The following is a 21,170-nucleotide window of genomic DNA, read 5'->3' as shown; positions in this document are numbered from 1 at the left end:
CCACAGAAGCCTTTTCCTAATTGCTTATTTATAATAAGAGTTCGGGTGCACAGTAAATCTAAATTAAATCCACCTACACAGTCAATGTTCTGAAAAGGTCACATTTCAAAATGGTTAGGTTCCTAATTTCCATATGTTCTGATATACAGTACAAGATATGGGATGTCAGTGGCTGACTGGTGAGTGGTGACAGATGTGTTCTATGGCTGTCCATGCCATAGAAATAGAATGGAGTAGAGTAATAATTATATTTCTATGGTCCATGCATTAGTACAGTACCTGTCAATGAGGGTTCCAAACAGCAGCCGGATAGTCTTCGGATGTTGTCGGTGCACAGCCAGCTCCACTGGTCCTTCATCAGCAGACACATGATGTCTAGGGCCAAGTCAGCTAGGGCCGTCTCCACCACTGTGGACAGTGCCACAAAACACACACACACACACAAGTAAATGACACACAAGTAAATGACACGCATGCACACACACTTTACTAAGTAGCACACATGCTTAAAACAAGCACATTAAAAACCATAGGTTTGAAGCCTTGTTCATATATCACCATTTACCATGCATTAGCAGTGGTCCAAAGTAAAATCATTTAGAGAGAGCAACTGCATCTCAGTTTCAACTAAAAATACTAAATAGCATTCTGGCTATGAAATATGAAAATCTCAAAACAATAAAGCCTCATGTAAGTGTTAGATATCTACTGTATGTCTTCAACATTATTGACAAACATTTGTCAGAGGGAATCTGTCAAATAAGAAAAACCTATGATCCGCACAATGTCAAACATTGACACAACCTGTAACCTCTTGCTCCTGGACAGATTTCTCAACATAGACAATAAAGGAATTTCTCTTTTAAATACCCCCAACAAATGTTTGCCAAGACTTCCCTCTAGTGGTGACATTATAGTACTTCAGGAGTATGCTGGTTACAGCATTCAGGTTGTTTACCTTTCACCCTTGAAATGTTCAGGAGAGATCTGGAACAGGATGTTTCAGACCTGTCTGGTCAGCGAGAGGGAGCCAGACGGCTCACCATCAAAGTCTGGCCCACATCTGAAACACGTCTCCTTCAGACAAGACAATGAGCAGACTTTAAACATGGAAGCCCCAGCAATTTGGATTCAATTAAAAGGGTCATACTCATTCCAATGTCAAGTCTTGGGAGATTGTTTCCATATGAAGTCAATGGGATCACCCATTTTTGCTAAGGCCATTCACTGGATTGGAGACATACAATATCTTACAAGATCTTACAAGTTAGAGGACCTTAACCTTCTGTGCTGTTCACATTCCAAAACACTGCACATTCATAGACAGGGCCAGTAACTGAACTTAAACTAAGTAAGAAAAGTAGCAAATCCTGTTTTTATGAAAAAGTACAATAAAAAACAGCATTTCACAATAAATGACACATAGACAGACACTGCGGGGAAGAACAGGAAGCGGTCATGACGCAAACATCCACTATCACGAGCCAAGATTGATGTAAGAACTTAGTTCCTATTTTGAACTGATGGGCCAATGAACAATATTGTGAGAGGTGTCATCATGTAAGTTTACCCATCCACCACTGCTAAAATCCACATTCCTTGCACAGTCCTTACCAGAATCTTGAATGGATGCACCTGGTAGATTATTCTGTGGGCACCCACAGCCTCCCACATCTCCTCTGAGGCCTGGACTGCCTTTCCTCTCAGCCTCTGCATCACCGCAAGTTCCTGCTCCTTGATGAAGGCCTCAAGGCCAGCTACCAATAAGCCGTTAAACCCCTGCAAAAAGAGAAGCATGACATAAACATTCATGGGTTTAAGGAGTAAAAATACTGACAACAGAATTTCATGCGACAGACATCACTGTAGTCAAGAGACCACAGCAAAGCACAGTACTTACTGTGCTCCCCTCATCAAAGCAGAATAGCACTTTAGGTCTCATGTCAGAGACATTAAGGGGTGATTTTACTGGAGAACCTTAGCTAGGACCTGAAAACAGACACAAAAGCAGGTAAGACAATCGTTTGAATCGAATCGAACTTTATTTCTATAACAATGCATTTCACAACCCATTTCACATAAATGTCATGTGCATTTCATCATTAAATAAAAGTTTAACACTTTTTTGCTTACTACATGATTCCATATGTGTTATTTCATAGTTTTGATGTCTTCACTATTATTCTACAATGTAGAAAATAGTCAAATAAAGAAAAACCCTGGAATGAGTAGGCTGTGTCCAAACTTTTGACTGGTACTGTGCGTGTGTATACAGTTAAAGTCGGAAGTTTACATACACTTAGGTTTTTCACTCCACAAATTTCTTGTTAACAAACTATAGTCTTAGCAATTCGGTTAGAACATCTACTTTGTGCATGACACAAGTACATTTTCCAACAATTATTTGACAGATTATTTCACTTATAATTCACTGTATCACAATTCCAATGGGTCAGAAGTACATACACTAAGTTGACTGTGCCTTTAAACAGCTTGGATAATTCCAGAAAACTATGTAATGGCTTTAGAAGCTTCTGATCAGCTAATTGACATAATTTGAGTCAATTGGAGGTGTACCTGTGGATGTATTTCAAGGCCTACCTTCAAACTCAGTGCCTCTTTGCTTGACATCATGGGAAAATCAAAAGAAATCAGCCAAAACCTCAGAAAGAAAATTGTAGACCTCCACAAGTCTGGTTCATCCTTGGGAGCAATTTCCAAATGCCTGAAGGTACCACGTTCATCTGTACAAACAATAGTACGCAATTATAAACACCATGGGACCACGCAGCCGTCATATCGCTCAGGAAGGAGATGCGTTCTGTCTCCTAGAGATGAACGGACTTTGGTGCGACTCAATCCCAGAACAACAGCAAAGGACCCTGTGAAGATGTTTGAGGAAACAGGTACAAAAGTATCTATATCCACAGTAAAAAAGTAAGTCCTATATCGACATAACCTGAAAGGCTGCTCAGCAAGGAAGAAGTCACTGCTCCAAAACCGCCATAAAAAAGACAGACTACGGTTTGCAACTGGAGAAATGTCCTCTGGTCTGATGAATCAAAAATAGAACTGTTTGGCCATAATGACCATCGTTTGGTTTGGAGGAAAAAGGGGGAGGCTTGCAAGCCGAAGAACACCATCCCAACCGTGAAGCACGGGGGTGGCAGCATCATGTTGTGGGGGTGCTTTGCTGCAGGAGGGACTGGTGCACTTCACAAAATAGATGGCGTCATGAGGAAGGAAAATTATGTGGCTATATTGAAGCAACATCTCAAGACATCAGTCAGGAAGTTAAAGCTTGGTTGCAAATGGGTCTTCCAAATGGACATTGACCCCAGGCATACTTCCAAAGTTGTGGCAAAATGGCTTAAGGACAACAAAGTCAAGGTAATGGAGTGGCTATCACAAAACCCTGACCTCAATCCTATAGAAAATGTGTGGGCAGAACAAAAAAAAACCCGTGTGAGCAAGGAGGCCTACAAACCTGACTCAGTTACACCAGCTCTGTCAGGAGGAATGGGCCAAAATTCACCCAACTTATTGTGGGAAGCTTGTAGAATGCTTCCCGAAACATTTGACCCAAGTTAAACAATTTAAAGACAATGCTACCAAAAACGAATTGAGTGTATGTAAACTTCTGACCCACTGGGAATGTGATGAAAGAAATAAAAGCTGAAATAAATCATTCTCTCTACTATTACTCTGACATTTCACATTCTTAAATTAAAGTGGTCATCCTTACTGACCTAAGACAGGGAATGACTACTAGGATTAAATGTCAGGAATTGTGAAAAACGTAGTTTAAATGTATTTGGCTAAGGTGTATGTAAATTTCCGACTTCAACTGTATATATACACACTAGTTTCAAAAGTTTGGGGTCACTTAGAAATGTCCTTGTTTTTGAAAGAAACAGTGAAGAGGCGACTCCGGGATGCTGGCCTTCTAGGCAGAGTTGCGAAGCAAAAGCTATATCTCAGACTGGCCAATAAAAAGAAAAGATTAAGATGGGCAAAAGAACACAGACAATGGACAGAGTTACTCTGCTTAAAAGGCCAGCATCCCGAAGTCGCCTCTTCACTGTTGACGTTGAGACTGTTTTTTGCAGGTACTATTTAATGAAGCTGCCAGTTGAGGACTTGTGTTTCTCAAACTAGACACTCTAATGTACTTGTCCTCTTGCTCAGTTATATATACACTGCTCAAAAAAATAAAGGGAACACTTAAACAACACATCCTAGATCTGAATGAAATAAATAATCTTATTAAATACTTTTTTCTTTACATAATTGAATGTGCTGACAACAAAACCACACAAAAATAATCAATGGAAATCCAATTTATCAACCCATGGAGGTCTGGATTTGGAGTCACACTGAAAATTAAAGTGGAAAACCACACTACAGGCTGATCCAACTTTGATGTAATGTCCTTAAAACAAGTCAAAATGAGGCTCAGTAGTGTGTGTGGCCTCCACGTGCCTGTATGACCTCTCTACAACGCCTGGGCTTGCTCCTGATGAGGTGGCAGATGGTCTCCTGAGGGATCTCCTCCCAGACCTGGACTAAAGCATCCGCCAACTCCTGGACAGTCTGTGGTGCAACGTGGCGTTGGTGGATGGAGCGAGACATGATGTCCCAGATGTGCTCAATTGGATTCAGGTCTGGGGAACGGGCGGGCCAGTCCATAGCATCAATGCCTTCCTCTTGCAGGAACTGCTGACACACTCCAGCCACATGAGGTCTAGCATTGTCTTGCATTAGAAGGAACCCAGGGCCAACCGCACCAGCATATGGTCTCACAAGGGGTCTGAGGATCTCATCTCGGTACCTAATGACAGTCAGGCTACCTCTGGCGAGCACATGGAGGGCTGTGCGGCCCCCCAAAGAAATGCCACCCCACACCATGACGGACCCACCGCCAAACCGGTCATGCTGGAGGATGTTGCAGGCAGCAGAACGTTCTCCACGGCGTCTCCAGACTCTGTCACGTCTGTCACGTGCTCAGTGTGAACCTGCTTTCATCTGTGAAGAGCACAGGGCGCCAGTGGCGAATTTGCCAATCTTGGTGTTCTCTGGCAAATGCCAAATGTCCTGCACGGTGTTGGGCTGTAAGCACAACCCCCACCTGTGGACGTTGGACCCTCATGGAGTCTGTTTCTGACCGTTTGAGCAGACACATGCACATTTGTGGCCTGCTGGAGGTCATTCTGCAAGGCTCTGGCAGTGCTCCTCCTGCTCCTCCTTGCACAAAGGCGGAGGTAGCGGTCCTGCTGCTGGGTTGTTGCCCTCCTACGGCCTCCTCCACATCTCCTGATGTACTGGCCTGTCTCCTGGTAGCGCCTCCATGCTCTGGACACTACGCTGACAGACACAGCAAACCTTCTTGCCACAGCTCGCATTGATGTGCCATCCTGGATGAGCTGCACTACCTGAACCACTTGTGTGGGTTGTAGACTCCGTCTCATGCTACCACTAGAGTGAAAGCACCGCCAGCATTCAAAAGTGACCAAAACATCAGCCAGGAAGCATAGGAACTGAGAAGTGGTCTGTGGTCACCCCTTGCAGAACCACTCATTTATTGGGGGTGTCTTGCTTATTGCCTATAATTTCCACTTGTTGTCTATTCCATTTGCAGAACAGCATGTGAAATTTATTGTCAATCAGTGTTGCTTCCTAAGTGGACAGTTTGATTTCACAGAAGTGTGATTGACTTGGAGTTACATTGTGTTGTTTAAGTGTTCCCTTTATTTTTTTGAGCAGTATATATTCTGAGTGTACAAAACATAAGGAACACCTTCCATTTTGCCCTCAGAACAGCCTCATATCGTCGGTGCATGGACTCTACAAGGTGTGGAAATTGCTCCACAGGGATGCTGGCCCATGTTGACTCCAATGCTTCCCACAAAGCCCAGCAGCATTGCAGTTCTTAACACACTCAAACCGGTGCGCCCTGGCACCTACTACCATACTTCATTCAAAAGGCACTTCTCCCTCTGGATGAATCACATACACAATCCATGTCTCATTTGTCTCAAGGCTTACAAATCCTTCTTAAACCCGTCTCCTCCCCTTCATCTACACTGATTGAAGTGGATTTAATGAGTGACATTAATAAGAGATCCTAGCTTTCACCTGGATTCACCTGGTCAGTCTATGTCATGAAAAGAGAAGGTCTATATATTCAGGTTTGGACGAATTACTTAAAATGTAATTACGGTTTACTTGAAATGTAATTACAGATTACATGACAATTAAAGTAATTAGTAAAATAATCCATTGAATTAGTCAAAATGAGTAATGTAATCTGATTACTTTTGGATTCACGCCTTGGTAAAGCAGCATCTGCTTCGTCAGTTTATGTTGCAAACGATCAATTCCATCTCTAAAGCTTTAACGCATGCTTCCCAGTCGAAACAGTTTGTGCATATATTATGACAACATTTTGCTACGTTTTGGTTCGTTTGGTGATCGGCAGGAGTTTTTGGGACTGTTTGAGCACACAAAATGTTTTCTTGAGGCTTGTCGAAGTTCGGGAGCCGAAGTATACGCCCCTTTGTTGGTGATTGGTCAACAGTAGGGATTCTTCAATGAAGTGTTGTCATTCAAAGACAGACGACTAATTTTCATGCACATCTTTTCATTTGAGAAATACTGCATTCAAACATCTTACCTAGATGTCAAATTGCATGACTAAGACCTCCACTCCAAAAACATCCAAATTAACTACAGATTGAGTTATTTTAGATTCATTTTGACTATTTTGAGGAAGTGTACTGGCTATGTTGTTGTTACGGCGTCTCAAAGGGGATAAAAAAAGTAATATTGGCCATTTACGTTCTAGTTTTTCAAGCAAAGGTATTTTAACAGAGTATGCGAGCAGACGTTCACTTGGCCTAGCCGAGCTCTGCTGGGAGCAAACTGAACTTATGTATGCAGACGCCTTTAGTCTACCAACTCAACCCCAGAATCCTTGAGCAAGTGCTGGCTCAACTTCGTAATGCATATTCTTGATGAAATGGCATCACTAAAATGTCAGCTTTACTGTCAAGTTCCAGAAATAGCTTTTCCAACCCTCATTCTTTGATTGCGAAATTATAGGCTTACACCCAGCCACCAAACAGAATGTGGCCAGTAAAATAGGAAATGGTTATTTGAATGTCTATTTGAATCAGAACAAGTTGTGTTTCAGTAGCCTATATGAAGATACATATGTAACCTAGCCTTTTCAAACCAAAAACATGTCATGTTCTCCATACATCAAACAACAAACAGAGTCACCTTGCAATAATAACTCACCTTGACCGTGTAGAGAGTGTACGGGTGCGAGCCGGTGCCATGGTGCTCCTTGGCCATGATGGTCCCGGGGATGCGGAGGTTCTGGATGATGATCGGGCTTTCGGGGCTGCTGAGGGGCTTGAAGCTGAGGGAGGGCAGGGGCACCATGGGGGAGGTCTGCAGAGGGGCCTTGCAGCAATTAACAGGTTCAGCCAGTCTGGATCCGATAGTTTCGTAAAGAAGGAGAGAAGAACATTGCAAGTGATGAGCTCCCCGACCACAAACATTCCCGTTCGGGTTTCCAGGTGAGGCGGTGGGACAAGAATATGCAGCAGCAGGTCAACAATAGCCCTGGTGTAGTTCACCTCCATGGCCGAGCTCTTCACAGCAAGGTGAGGTGTGCAGACCCGGGAGTATGCTTTCCAGAGGCTGTTCTCTCCATCTGGTTGCTTCTTCAGCTCGGCCATGACATATTTGGCTCTCAGGTAACTCTGAAGGTGGCCGCCATACAGGTCCAAAACCCAGAGTCAGGACCTTACGGTCCACTCTTCTTGACCGACTCTTCAGAGCCATTGCCATGGAGTACATGGCACTTTGCACCTCGACCTCAAAGTCCCACTCTGTGGACACTATGCAGTACCAGGAGGACACAAAGTCTTCGATGATCTTGTGCACTGTGGTCTGTACATAGTGGTCTAGCTGCCACTCACTCTCAAGGGGAAGGAGGGACCCTTTCCAATGTGATGAACCTCTCCTGGTGAACAGCGCTGTTGGAGTCCAGGACAGCCTGAGATCCCAGCCAGCCCCTCATGACCACCAGGAGGCTGGTGAAGACACACAGCAGCCATAGGTTTAACAGTAAATGGAAGAGAATCAGCCATGTCAGAAGAGCTCCAAAGCCCAGTTGGCTCCGGCGTGGTCCACTGAATTGGGCCAACAGTCTCGGACTGAGTGTGAGAAATGGCTCTTCATATGACTTTTATATTCAGTGTCATTTTTTAAAATATATAAGTAACGTTAGATTAATTTCATATTATTTAGCTGGCAGCACATATGTGAATAGACAGCTAGTTCATTTATTCTCTGTGATAAACTCATTTCTTCCCTGCAACCTGCAGGAAGAATTTGTATTATTGCCTGGCTAGCTAGCTACTGGTGCTAAGTAGCTCAGGTGCTGAGTAGCTCAGGCTAAGAGCAGTGGAGTGGACCTAGCTAGCTAGTTAACGTTATACTAATGTTAGCTACCTACTGTACTAAGCTAGCTTGTTGCTATGTAAAAGTGAAAATGTTTCATCTAGCTTCATCTAACGATTTTGTAATGACACATTGACTTTACAATGAACTGATCATATGGTCTATTATATTATTGATATGATGGGATGTCGGGTCGCCTTTCCTTTCGTTAGCTTGCTACAGTAACTAACGTTAGCTACTAGCCAAGCATTCCAATACTTTAGGCTAAATTACCCTAGCTCAATTTACGTTAGTCAATGTAGCTAGCTGTATGTTTCTGAAAGTACAAGTGAAATTATACAAGCGGTCATAGCAACTGTATCACTTGCAAGAAGCAGGCAACGTCTTGTCTTTTTTTGACAGCTCCGGCATTAGTTTGTTTACTTCCTGTATCCCTTGGCCAGGTTTGCCCGGTCTAGCTAACATTTCTAGACAATGACGTCTCAAAACCTGCCACATTTTTTGGGGCGCAGCAAGAGAGGAGTTGCCAAATTTATCCAATGAACCCCTTTTTCAATAACGTTATGAAGCGAATAAAGAAGGAATATCGACGTAATTTGTAACTACGTAGGCTAAGATGCAAAATTCGGTTTTCCATCAAAATAATGATTATTCGGAGTTTCAGAATATATCGCAAGAAAATATAAAATATAATTTCATTTTATTAAACTCGACAGATCATTTTCCATCAATGGATGTCGATTTAACTTGTTTTGACTACTATGATTAAGCAAAAAGGCCAGATGAGGTGTGGTATGTGGCCAATATACCACGACTAGGGCTGTTCTTAAGACACAGCCCTTGGCAGTGGTATATTGGCCATATACCACAAACCCCCGAAGTGCCTTATTGCTATTATAAACTGGTCACCAACTTAATTAGAACAGTATAAAGTAATTGTCATACCCATAGTACAGGGTCATTGGTTAGAGTTAGCTAAAATCCTCTCAGAACCTGCTACAAAAAGTCACTTCCAGTCGTAGTTGTACTCCATGTAGACACAACCTTTCTAAATGGACACTAGAAGGGCCGGACATTGTCTAAAAATGAGTGAGAAGCAAACTGCTGCAAAAAAATGTTGCTCAAGGTTTTTGCTATACTTACAGAGTAGGGTTAAAGATAAAAACGAATTATTGATGTCAAGGTTAGCCAATAAATTCGAATTTCATTCAAGATAAAAAACAAAAGTGACATATTGTGGTCTAGGGTGAATATGGCAATTATTAATTTCATGCTGGTATGGGACCTCTTGCGCATCCATGAAACATTTTGATGGGCCTAGTTAGTAAATGTATGTTTTTTCACATTTAAAATGTATTACCTTTTCATATGTGGCATACTGGTAAGCAGAACTAGTCATACCATGTCCGTCTGATTGTAAAACAAATTACTTTAAAAGCTCCATAACTGCACAAGTTCATCCACTCTAAAATAATAATAGAATCCAAAAGCACACCAGCTATTTGATGAATGGAAAATGGACAGGGATGGCATAACGATAGTTTGACAGGGGGTGCACATTTTATTTGCTATTAAACTTCATTTACATATTTTCTGCTTATAATTTTTACATTTGGTAGGCTATTTGTCAGTCAACTTGTCTATAATTGGATAGGCTACATGCAGCTTCTCTTCTGTCATTACAGAAGAGGGATCCTGTAACAGTTGTCGGGAATAGAGGACCAAAACACAGCAGGAATGTGGATGCTCATCTTGTTAATTTATTTTAAATCAAGAGAACACCAAAATAACAAAACAAAGAACTCCCGAACAACAAAACTGTCTTGTCACGCTCACACAGGCAAAACAAGAAACAATCTCCCACAAACACTTAACCAAACACATACCCATATATAGGACTCTCAATCAGAGGCAACTAGAAAACACCTGCCTCCAATTGAGAGTCCAACCCCAATAAACTAGACATAGAAATACAAAAGACTAGAGACCACATAGAAATACAAACCTAGAACATAACCCCAAAAAACCCGGAAATAATAAATCAAACACCCTACTACATAAATCACCACCCCGAACCACATAAACAAAATACCCTCTGCCACGTCCTGACCAAACTACAATAACAAATAACCCTTATACTGGTCAGGACGTGACAGATCCCGAGTGGCGCAGTGGTCTAAGGCACTGCATCTCAGTGCTAGAGGCGTCACTAACAGACCCTGGTTCGATTCCAGGCTGTACCACAACCGGCCGTGATTGGGAGTCCCATAGGGCACAGCACAATTGGCCCAGCATTGGCTGGGGTAGGCCATCATTTTAAATAAGAATTTGTTCTTAACTGACTTGCCTAGATAAATACAAATTAATTACTTGATGCTCTAGAACAAGTATTCCCAAACTGGGGTGGGGGTACGCGCAATGCCGTCAGAGGTACGCCAAATAAAAATGTGATTCACATAAAATTAAAATAAACGTTACTTTTTTTTCATTCACATTTTCGAACAGTACATTTATATTTTCCAATGGGGCTATATATTTGGGTGAGGTTTTTTTCTCACCTTAGGGCACGGCACAATTGGCTCAGCAATTGGCCCTCTTATAATAAAATAAAATTAAACAAACAATCTAGTGTTCAGCAAAATAACAACACAATGTCAAATACAGGTAGCATAGTCAAATAATTAACATCCAATCACATTAATCGTTACTTTCTCACTGGAAACCTTCACTCTTGAAATGAAACATGACAATTTGAAAAATAAACCACAGGAGTTTTTTGAGCGAAAATTAAGACGACTTTTGAGTAGTAAGACATGTATAAAAGCAACAGATACCATTAATAAGAAGGGGCATTTTATATGGTGAGCTACCGAGTGGCTAGGACAGGCAAGCCCCATACTATTGTGGAGAACTTAATTCTTCCTGCTGCCGCAGATATGGCTGGGACAATGCTGGAGGAAAAGGCCAAAAAAACTATACCCTGCAGCATCCACTGAGAGGCTCTTGCTGCCAAGGGAATGCCTGACAGCTTGAAAGATGTTTTGGACACTACAATGAAAATGGTTAACTTTGTTAAAGCAAGGCCCCTGAACTCTCGTGTATTTTCTGCATTGTGCAATGATATGGGCAGCGACCATGTAATGCTTTTACAACATACTTAGAAGTGCACTGGTTATCAAGGGGCAAAGTATTGACAATTTTTTTTTAATTAAGAGACAAGCTTAAAGTTATCTTTACTGACCATAATTTACATTTGTCTGACCGCTTTCATGATGACGAGTTTATCACACGACTGGCCTATCTGGGTGATGTTTTTTCTCGCCTGAATGATCTGAATCTAGGATTACAGGGACTCTCCGCAACTATATTCACTGTGCTGGACAAAATTGAGGCTATGATTAAAAACCTCTTAAGGATCCGCCCCTTTTTTTCAATTGTCACCTAAAATTACATACCCAAATCTAATTGCCTGTTTCTCAGGCCCTGAAGCAAGGATATGCATATTCTTGGTACCATTTGAAAGGAAACACTTTGAAGGGTGTGGAAATGTGAAAGGAATATAGTAGAATATAACACAATAGATCTGATTAAAGATAATACAAAGAAAAACCAACCGTTCTTTTGTATTTTTGTTTGTACCATCATCTTTGAAATGCAAGAGAAAAGCCATAATGTATTTTTCCAGCCCAGGTGCAATTTATATTTTGGCCACTAGATGGCAGCAGTGTATGTGCAACGTTTTAGACTGATCCAACGAACCATTGCATTTTTGTTCACAATGTTGTAACAATAATGCCCAAATGTGCCTGATTTGTTTATTAATAACTTTTCATGTTCAAAATTGTGCACTCTCCTCAAACAATAGCACGGTATTCTTTCACTGTAATAGCTACTGTAAATTGGACATTGCAGTTAGATTAACAAGAATTTAAGCTTTCTGCCAATATCAAATATGTCTATATCCTGGGACATTTTCTTGTTACTTACAACCTCATGCTAATCGCATTAGCCAATGTTAGCTCAACCATCCCGTGGACAGGACGCCGATCCCGAAGAAGTTGTTTAAGAAGTTGGAGCTCTTTTCTGTCTGCATTAACAAGGACAACACACAGGTCTTTCCATCATTGTATGATTTTTTGTGTGCAAATGAACTCAAGCTTATGGACAATGTAAAATGTGATATAGCGAAGCACCTGAGTAAGCTGGGTGCGCAATTACACAGGTACTTCCCCAAAACGGACAACACAAACAACTGGATTCGTTATCCCTTTCATGCCCTGTCTCCAGTCCACTTACTGATATCTGAACAAGAGAGCCTCATCGAAATTGCAACAAGTGGTTCTGTGACAATTTAATTTAATCAGAAGCCACTGCCAGATTTCTGGATAGGGCTGCACTCAGAGTTTCTTGCCTTGGCAAATTGTGCTGTTAAGACACTGATGCCCTTTGCAACCACGTAGCTATCTGAGAGCGGATTCTCAGCTCTCACTAGCATGAAAACTAAATACAGGTACAGACTGGGTGCGGGAAATGATTTAAGACTGAGACTCTCTCCAATACAACCCAACATTGCAGAGTTACGTGCATCCTTTCAAGTATACCCTTCTCATTAACCTGTGGTGAGTTATTCACAATTTTTGATGAACAAATAAGGTTTTATATGTATTGATTATTATTATATTATTATTTGTGCCCTGGTCCTATAAGAGCTCTTTGTCACTTCCCACAAGCCGGGTTGTGTGTGTGTGGCAGGCTTACAATGATGGCAAAAAACAACATTTGAGAGTGCGCAGGCCCTGGTGCTAGAGGGAGTACCCAGCTGGAGGTTGAATGTTTGAAGGGGTACGGGACTATAAAGAGTTTGGGAACCCCTGCTCTAGAATACTAAATCAGCCCTGCTCACCAGAATAATGTGATAAATCGAAAAAAATGAATGCATCATCAAAAATCTATACTGAATCAAAATGTAAACGCAACACGCAACAATTTCAAAGATTTTACTGAGTTACAGTTAATATAAGGAAATCAGTCAATTGAAATAAATGTATTAGGCCCTAATCTATGGATTTCATATGACTGGGCAGGGTTGCAGCCTATGCCTTGGAGGGCATAGGCTCAGTCAGTCAGGAAAGCAAGGCTAGCTTTTTCAAACAGAAATTTGCATCCTGTAACTCTAACTCTAAAAAGTTTTGGGACACTGTAAAGTCCATGGAGAACAAGAGCACCTCCTCCCAGTTGCCCACTGCACTGAGGCTAGGTAACACGATCACCACCGACAAATCCCTGATAATCGAAAATCTCAATAAGCATTTCTCTACGGCTGGCCATACTTTCCTCCTGGCTACCCCAACCCCTATTACCAGTCTGTTCAACCTCTCTTTCATATCGTCCGAGATCCCTAAAGATTGGAAAGCTGCCGCGGTCATCCCCCTCTTCAAAGGTGGTGACACTCTAGACCCAAACTGTTATAGACCTATATCCATCCTGCCCTGCCTCTCTAAAGTCTTCGAAAGCCAAGTTAATAAACAGATCACTGACATTTCGAATCCCACCGTACCTTCTCCGCTGTGCAATCCGGTTTCCGAGCTGGTCATGGGTGCAGCTCAGCCAAGGTCAAGGTACTAAACAATATCATAACCGCCATCGATAAAAGACAGTACTGTGCAGCCATCTTCATCGACCTGGCCAAGGCTTTCAACTCTGTCAATCACCGTATTCTTATCGGCAGACTCAATAGCCTTGGTTTCTCAAATGACTGCCTCGCCTGGTTCACCAACTACTTCGCAGACAGAGTTCAGTGTGTCAAATTGGAGGGCCTGTTGTCCGGACCTCTGGCAGTCTCTATGGGGGTACCACAGGGTTCAATTCTCGGGCCGACTCTTTTCTCCAAACGAGCTTCAATGCCATACAACACTCCTTCCGTGGCCTCCAACGGCTCTTAAACGCTAGTAAAACCAAATGCATGCTTTTCAACCGTTCCCTGCCCGCACCCGCCCGCCCGACTAGCATCACTACCCTGGACGGTTCTGACCTAGAATATGTGGACAACTACAAATACCTAGGTGTCTGGCTAGACTGTAAACTCTCCTTCCAGACTCGTATTAAACATCTCCAATCCAAAATCAAATCTAGAATCGGCTTTCTATTTCGCAACAAAGCCTCCTTCACTCACGCCGCCAAACTTACCCTAATAAAACTGACTATCCTACCGATCCTCGACTTCGGCGATGTCATCTACAAAATAGCTTCCAACACTCTACTCAGCAAACTGGATGCAGTCTATCACAGTGCCATCCGTTTTGTTACCAAAGCCCCTTATACCAAACACCACTGCGACCTGTATGCTCTAGTCGGCTGGCCCTCGCTACATATTCGTCGCCAGACACACTGGCTCCAGGTCATCTATAAGTCTATGCTAGGTAAAGCTCCACCTTATCTCAGCTCACTGGTCACGATAACAACACCCACCTGTAGCACGCGCTCCAGCAGGTATATCTCACTGGTTATCCCCAAAGCCAACACCTCCTTTGGCCGCCTTTCCTTCCAGTTCTCTGCTGCCAGTGACTGGAACGAATTGCAAAAATCGCTGAAGCTGGAGACTTATATCTCCCTTACTAGCTTTAAACATCAGCTATCTGAGCAGCGTCGCCGGTCTTTTAGCCATCATTGATCCACTTTTAATTTTCCATTTAATTTGTCTTGTCTTCGACACACCTGGTTACAATTCCATCATTACATGTTGTGTATTTAACCCTCTGTTCCCCCCCATGCCCTTGTCCGGAATTGTTTATTGTTTGCATTCTTCTTGAAGAAGCTCAGCCCGGCGGAGCGAAACTATGACGTGGGGGACCGGGAGCTGTTGGCTGTCGTAAAGGCTCTGAAGTCGTGGAGACATTGGCTTGAGGGGGCAAAACACCCTTTTCTCATCTGGACAGACCACCGCAATTCGGAGTACATCCAGGCAGCGAGGAGACTGAACCCTCGCCAGGCAAGATGGGCCATGTTTTTCACCCGTTTTGTGTTCACCCTTTCCTACAGACCAGGCTCCCAGAACGTGAAGGCAGGCGCATTGGCCCGGCTGTATGACACAGAGGAGCGGCCCATGGATCCCACTCCCATACTCCCAGCCTCCTGCCTGGTGGCACCGGTAGTGTGGGAGCTGGACGTGCAGAGCCCGCTCCCGTCCAGTGTCCCGCTGAGCATCTGTATGTCCCGTCTGCTGTCCGTGACCGGTTGATCTATTGGGCCCACACGTCACCCTCCTCTGGTCATCCTGGGATCGGTCGGACAGTGCCTTGTTTGAGCGGGAGGTACTGGTGGCCTACCTTGGCTAAGGACGTGAGGGTTTATGTTTCCTCCTGCTCGGTGTGCGCCCAGTGTAAGGCTCCTAGGCAACTGCCCAGAGGGAAGCTACACCCCTTACCCGTTCCACAACGGCCTTGGTCGCACCTGTCGGTGGATTTTCTTACCGATCTCCCCCCCTCACAGGGTAACACCGTGATCTTGGTCGTTGTGGATCGGTTCTCTAAGTCCTGCCGTCTCCTCCCTCTGCCCGGTCTCCCTACGGCCCTACAGACTGTGGATGCCTTGTTTACGCACGTCTTCCGGCACTACGGAGTGCCTGAGGATATAGTGTCTGATCAAGGTCCCCAGTTCACGTCTAGGGTCCGGAAGGCGTTCATGGAACGTCTGGGGGTCTCGATCAGCCTTACTTCGGGGTTTCACCCCGAGAGTAATGGGCAGGTGGAGAGAGTAAACCAGGATGTGGGCAGGTTTCTGCGGTCTTATTGCCAGGACCATTCGTGCCCTGGGCCGAGATGGCACAGAACTCGCTTCGCCACTCCTCCACTAACCTCTCTCCCTTCCCGTGCATACTGGGGTACCAGCCGGTTCTGGCGCCTTGGCATCAGAGTCAGACCGAGGCTCCTGCAGTGGACGACTGGTTCAGGCACGCGGAGGAGACATGGGAAGCTGCCCGTGTTCACCTTCAGCGGGCCGTGCTGCACCAAAAAAAGAACGCAGACCATCACCGCAGTGAGGCCCCGGTGTTTGCACCGGGGGACCGGGTCTGGCTCTCGACCCTCCTCCTGCCCTGCCGGAAGCTGGGTCCGCGGTTTGTGGGGCCATTTAAAGTCCTGAGGAGAGTGAACGAGATTTGTTATAGGTTACAGCTTCCCCCCGATTACCGTATTAACCCCTTGTTCCATGTGTCTTTCCTCAGGCCGTTGGTGGCTGGCCCGCTCCAGGAGTCTGAGGTGCGGGAGGTTCCTCCGCCCCCTCTGGACATCGAAGGGGCCCCGGCGTACTCCGTTCGCTCCATACCGGATTCGAGGCGTCGGGCGAGGGGCCTTCAGTATCTCGTGGAGTGGGAGGGGTACGGTCCGGAGGAGAGGTGCTGGGTTCCGGTCGAGGACGTGTTGGACCCTTCAATGCTGCAGGAGTTCCACCGTCTTCGTCCAGATCGCCCTACGCTTCGCCCTCTGGGTCGTCCCCGAGGCCGGTGTTGGCGCGCTGCTGGAGTCGCTCGTCAAGGGGGGGGTACTGTCACAACTTCCGCCGAAGTTGGTTCCTCTCCTTGTTCGGGCGGCGTTCGGCGGTCGCCATTGCCGGTCTTCTAGCCATCATCGATCCACTTTTCATTTTCCATTTTCTTTTGTCTTGTCTTCCCACACACCTGGTTTCAATTCCATCATGACATGTTGTGTATTTAACCCTCTGTTCCCCCCATGTCCTTGTCCGGAATTGTTTATTGTAAGTGCATGTGCACGTTTATCTGGTGTGCGACGGGTTTTGTACCCATTGATTGTTTGTTCTGTTTCCGGTGGTTTTTATTATTAAACTGCTCCGTTGTAAACACAGTTTTTGCTCTCCTGCGCCTGATATATATATATATGTGTGGAAGTCACCTAGTAGGCAAGTGATCAAATATATATATAGGTGGATAGCCAGGGGTACACTTCAACACTAAGATATAATTTACAAACAAAGCATTAATTTGTGTTTAGTGAGTCCACCAGATCAGAGGCAGTAAAGATGACCAGGGATTTTCTCTTGATAAGTGTATGAATTGGACTTGGATCCTTTCAAAATGTAACAAGTACTTTTGGGTGTCATGGAAAATGTATGGAGTAAAAAGGGCATTATTTTTTATTTGCATCCATACCGACGGGAAAAATATTGTGGGAAGTGAGTTGACAACTGGAGGGTTGCTGGTATCAAATCCTAGATGCCATTGCCTGCCGTTGTACCCTTGACCAAGGCAACAACAGCTTCCCGGTTCCCACGGTAGCAGCCCCCCGCACCTCTCCAAAATCTGTATGTGTCTTTCGGAGGGGTTAGGTTAAAAGCGGAAGTCAAATTTCGGTTGGAACTTGTGTGCAATTTACCAATAAAGTGATCTTAATACATTTGAGAGTGGTTATATTTCGCCGTCGCTTTTTACTAAAACAGATGCGGGGTTCGCTTTGTTATTGCTTCAATTAAGTATTCTAGCTTTAATAAGGCTCAAATGCCAATCTGTCTACAACACCCAATATAATAAAAGCCAGGTGAACGTCAAAGTTTTACTGTTACATTCCAAATGATACCCTTTTCCCTTTGTAGTACACTACTTTTACCCATCCCAAATGACACCTTTTTTTGTTTTTGGTAGTACACTACTTTTGACCAGGACTAACAGCGGATTGTATAGAATAGGGTGCCATTGGGATGCATCATTAATGCAGTCAAGGAAGTACGAAACATTTGGAGAGATTTACTTTCGTCTTGTTCTTTTTCTGTTGATAATTTTTGTTATAAAGAGTAATATAGCAATCAAGTTATTATGCATGGTGAAAGGTGCATTGTGGAGCACATTCATTGCATTATCACAGTTAATGTGTTGCTGACTGTTTACGTCACATTAATTAAAAGTCTTATCAAGCGGCTTTTGATATGTATCCAATTCTCAATGAACGGAAATAAAGGAATTCCAATGATGTAACCCTTTTGAAACCTTCACGTTTACTTTCGATTGCACTCCTCCTGCAGTATAAACGAAGACAGGCTTATCATTTGACGTCACACTAAGGTGAGTAGACGTTCTGATTGATTTAACCTAACCGTCAATGTATGTATCCAATTAAATATAACTCACTTTAGAATCTTATCTTTGAATCTTAAAATACAATTTCTCTATCTCAGGTTAGGTAAAGCAAGGTGCACTTCAGGTGACACTAATATGCACTATAAAACATATATTATGTTGGTGGGAAGGGGGAAATTAGGTATGCTGGTGAATAGTAAACCTCACTAATCTAATTTCCTCAGTGTGGTTGAATCTCGAGCCTTTTTGGGAAAATATTTATTTCCAACCTCAGGAGCCCACATAGGTCTCTCATTAAAATACGTTGGGTGCAATTTCACACATAACATGTGTGATTTCCAGTCTTTCATGGTGAGACGCCAACTTGTAAGAATCCTAGAAAAGATTTAGGCTAAGTAATATAGCTAAGCTATATGCAGTGGGGGGAAAAAGTATTTGACCCCCTGCTGATTTTGTACGTTTGCCCACTGACAAAGAAAGGATGAGTCTATAATTTTAATGGTAGGTTTATTTGAACAGTGAGAGACAGAATAACAACAAAAATATCCTGAAAAACGCATGTCAGAAATGTTATAAATTGATTTGCATTTTAATGAGGGAAATAAGTATTTGACCACCTCTCAATCAGAAGGATTTCTGGCTCCCAGGTGTCTTTTATACAGGTAACGAGCTGAGATTAGGAGCACACTCTTAAAGGGAGTGCTCCTAACCGCAGCTTGTTACCTGTAAAAAATACACCTGTCCACAGAAGCAATCAATCAATCAATCAGATTCCAAACTCTCCACCATGGCCAAGACCAAAGAGCTCTCCAAGGATGTCAGGGACAAGATTGTAGACCTACACAAGGCTGGAATGGGCTACAAGACCATCGCCAAGCAGCTTGGTACGAAGGTGACAACATTTGGTGCGATTATTCGCAAATGGAAGAAACACAAAAGAACTGTCAATATCCCTCGGCCTGGGGCTCCATGCAAGATCTCACCTCATGGAGTTGCAATGATCATGAGAGCGGTGAGGAATCAGCCCAGAACTACACGGGAGGATCTTGTCAATGATCTCAAGGGAGCTGGGACCATAGTCACCAAGAAAACAATTGGTAACACACTACGCCATGAAGGACTGAAATCCTGCAGCGCCCACAAGGTCCCCCTGCTCAAGAATACATATACATGCCCGTCTGAAGTCTGCCAATGAACATTTGAATGACTCAGAGGACAACTGGTGAAAGTGTTGTGGTCAGATGAGACCAAAATTGAGCTCTTTGGCATCAACTCAACTCGCTGTGTTTGGAGGAGGAGGAATGCTGCCTATGACTCCAAGAACACCATCTCCACCGTCAAACATGGGGGTGGAAACATTATGCTTTGGGGGTGTTTTTCTGCTAAGGGGACAGGACAACTTTGCCGCATCAAAGGGACGATGGACGGGGCCATGTACCGTCAAATCTTGGGTGGGAACCTCCTTCCCTCAGCCAAGGCATTGAAAATGGGTCGTGGATGGGTATTCCAGCATGACAATGACCCAAAACACACGGCCAAGGCAACAAAGGAGTGGCTCAAGAAGAAGCACATTAAGGTCCTGGAGTGACCTAGCCAGTCTCCAGACCTTAATCCCATAGAAAATCTGTGGAGGGAGCTGAAGGTTCGAGTTGCCAAACATCAGCCTCGAAACCTTAATGACTTGGAGAAGATCTGCAAAGAGGAGTGGGACAAAATCCCTCCTGAGATGTGTGCAAAGCTGGTGGCCAACTACAAGAAACGTCTGACCTCTGTGATTGCCAACAAGGGTTTTGCCACCAAGTACTAAGTCATGTTTTGCAGAGGGGTCAAATACTTATTTCCCTCATTAAAATGCAAATCATTTTATAACATTTTTGACATGCGTTTTTTTCTGGATTTTTTTGTTGTTATTCTGTCTCTCACTGTTCAAATAAACCTACTATTAAAATTATAGACTGATCATTTCTTTGTAAGTGGGCAAACGTACAAAATCAGCAGGGGATCAAATACTTTTTTCCCCCACTGTAGCTCAGAGATATTTGTTTAATTTATGCATTATCGCTTTTGAGAAGTTTTTATGATGAAGGTGAGTGGTCCCAATGAAGGTAGTCTACCTGTATCTCAGTTTAAGTGTGTAGGCCTAATGATTTATTCATATATAGGTGTTTTAAGGTAAGTCGTCATGATATGTATGATTCGCAAATTAATGTTAATTTTCTTCATTTAATGAGCAACGAAAACAAATGTGTAACTTAAATTGGTGAGGTGGGGTTCAATATTATATAACATATATAATATTAGTAAAACAAAGTCAATCACATTATCTAGGCTAAAGTACTTGCCTCCACGTTTCGCTTTAGGTTTCTATTTCTCCGGTGGGCATCAGCATCACCAGAAAAGGGAAAGCAAGGACTCTGGCCTTAGGAGTCAAGATGATACAATATTTGCACAACGCCACATAGGGTAAGTATTTTCCTTTTTATTAAACACATCTTACTTTAGCTTAGTTATAATGACAAATTGACTTGTGGTCAAAGTTCATAGCCTATATTTTTGTTTATTTGAAGAATTTGTAAAAATGCATTGTTTCAGGGAGTCCAGACAAAATAACAAG

The 21,170-nt window shown here is 43.4% G+C and overlaps 1 pseudogene; it reads right to left on the bottom strand.

The window, feature by feature from the left end:
* LOC115162809 (sorting nexin-19-like) overlaps positions 1–8,257 on the bottom strand; it is a 35,621-nt pseudogene extending 27,364 nt beyond the window's left edge.
* Positions 8,258–21,170: the final 12,913 nt, after the last annotated feature.

This window comes from Salmo trutta, chromosome 26 (genome assembly GCF_901001165.1).
Source record: "Salmo trutta chromosome 26, fSalTru1.1, whole genome shotgun sequence".
Taxonomy (NCBI): domain Eukaryota; kingdom Metazoa; phylum Chordata; class Actinopteri; order Salmoniformes; family Salmonidae; genus Salmo; species Salmo trutta.
The sequence above is the reverse complement of the archived record's forward strand: the minus strand, read 5'-3'. Positions and strand labels throughout refer to the sequence as shown.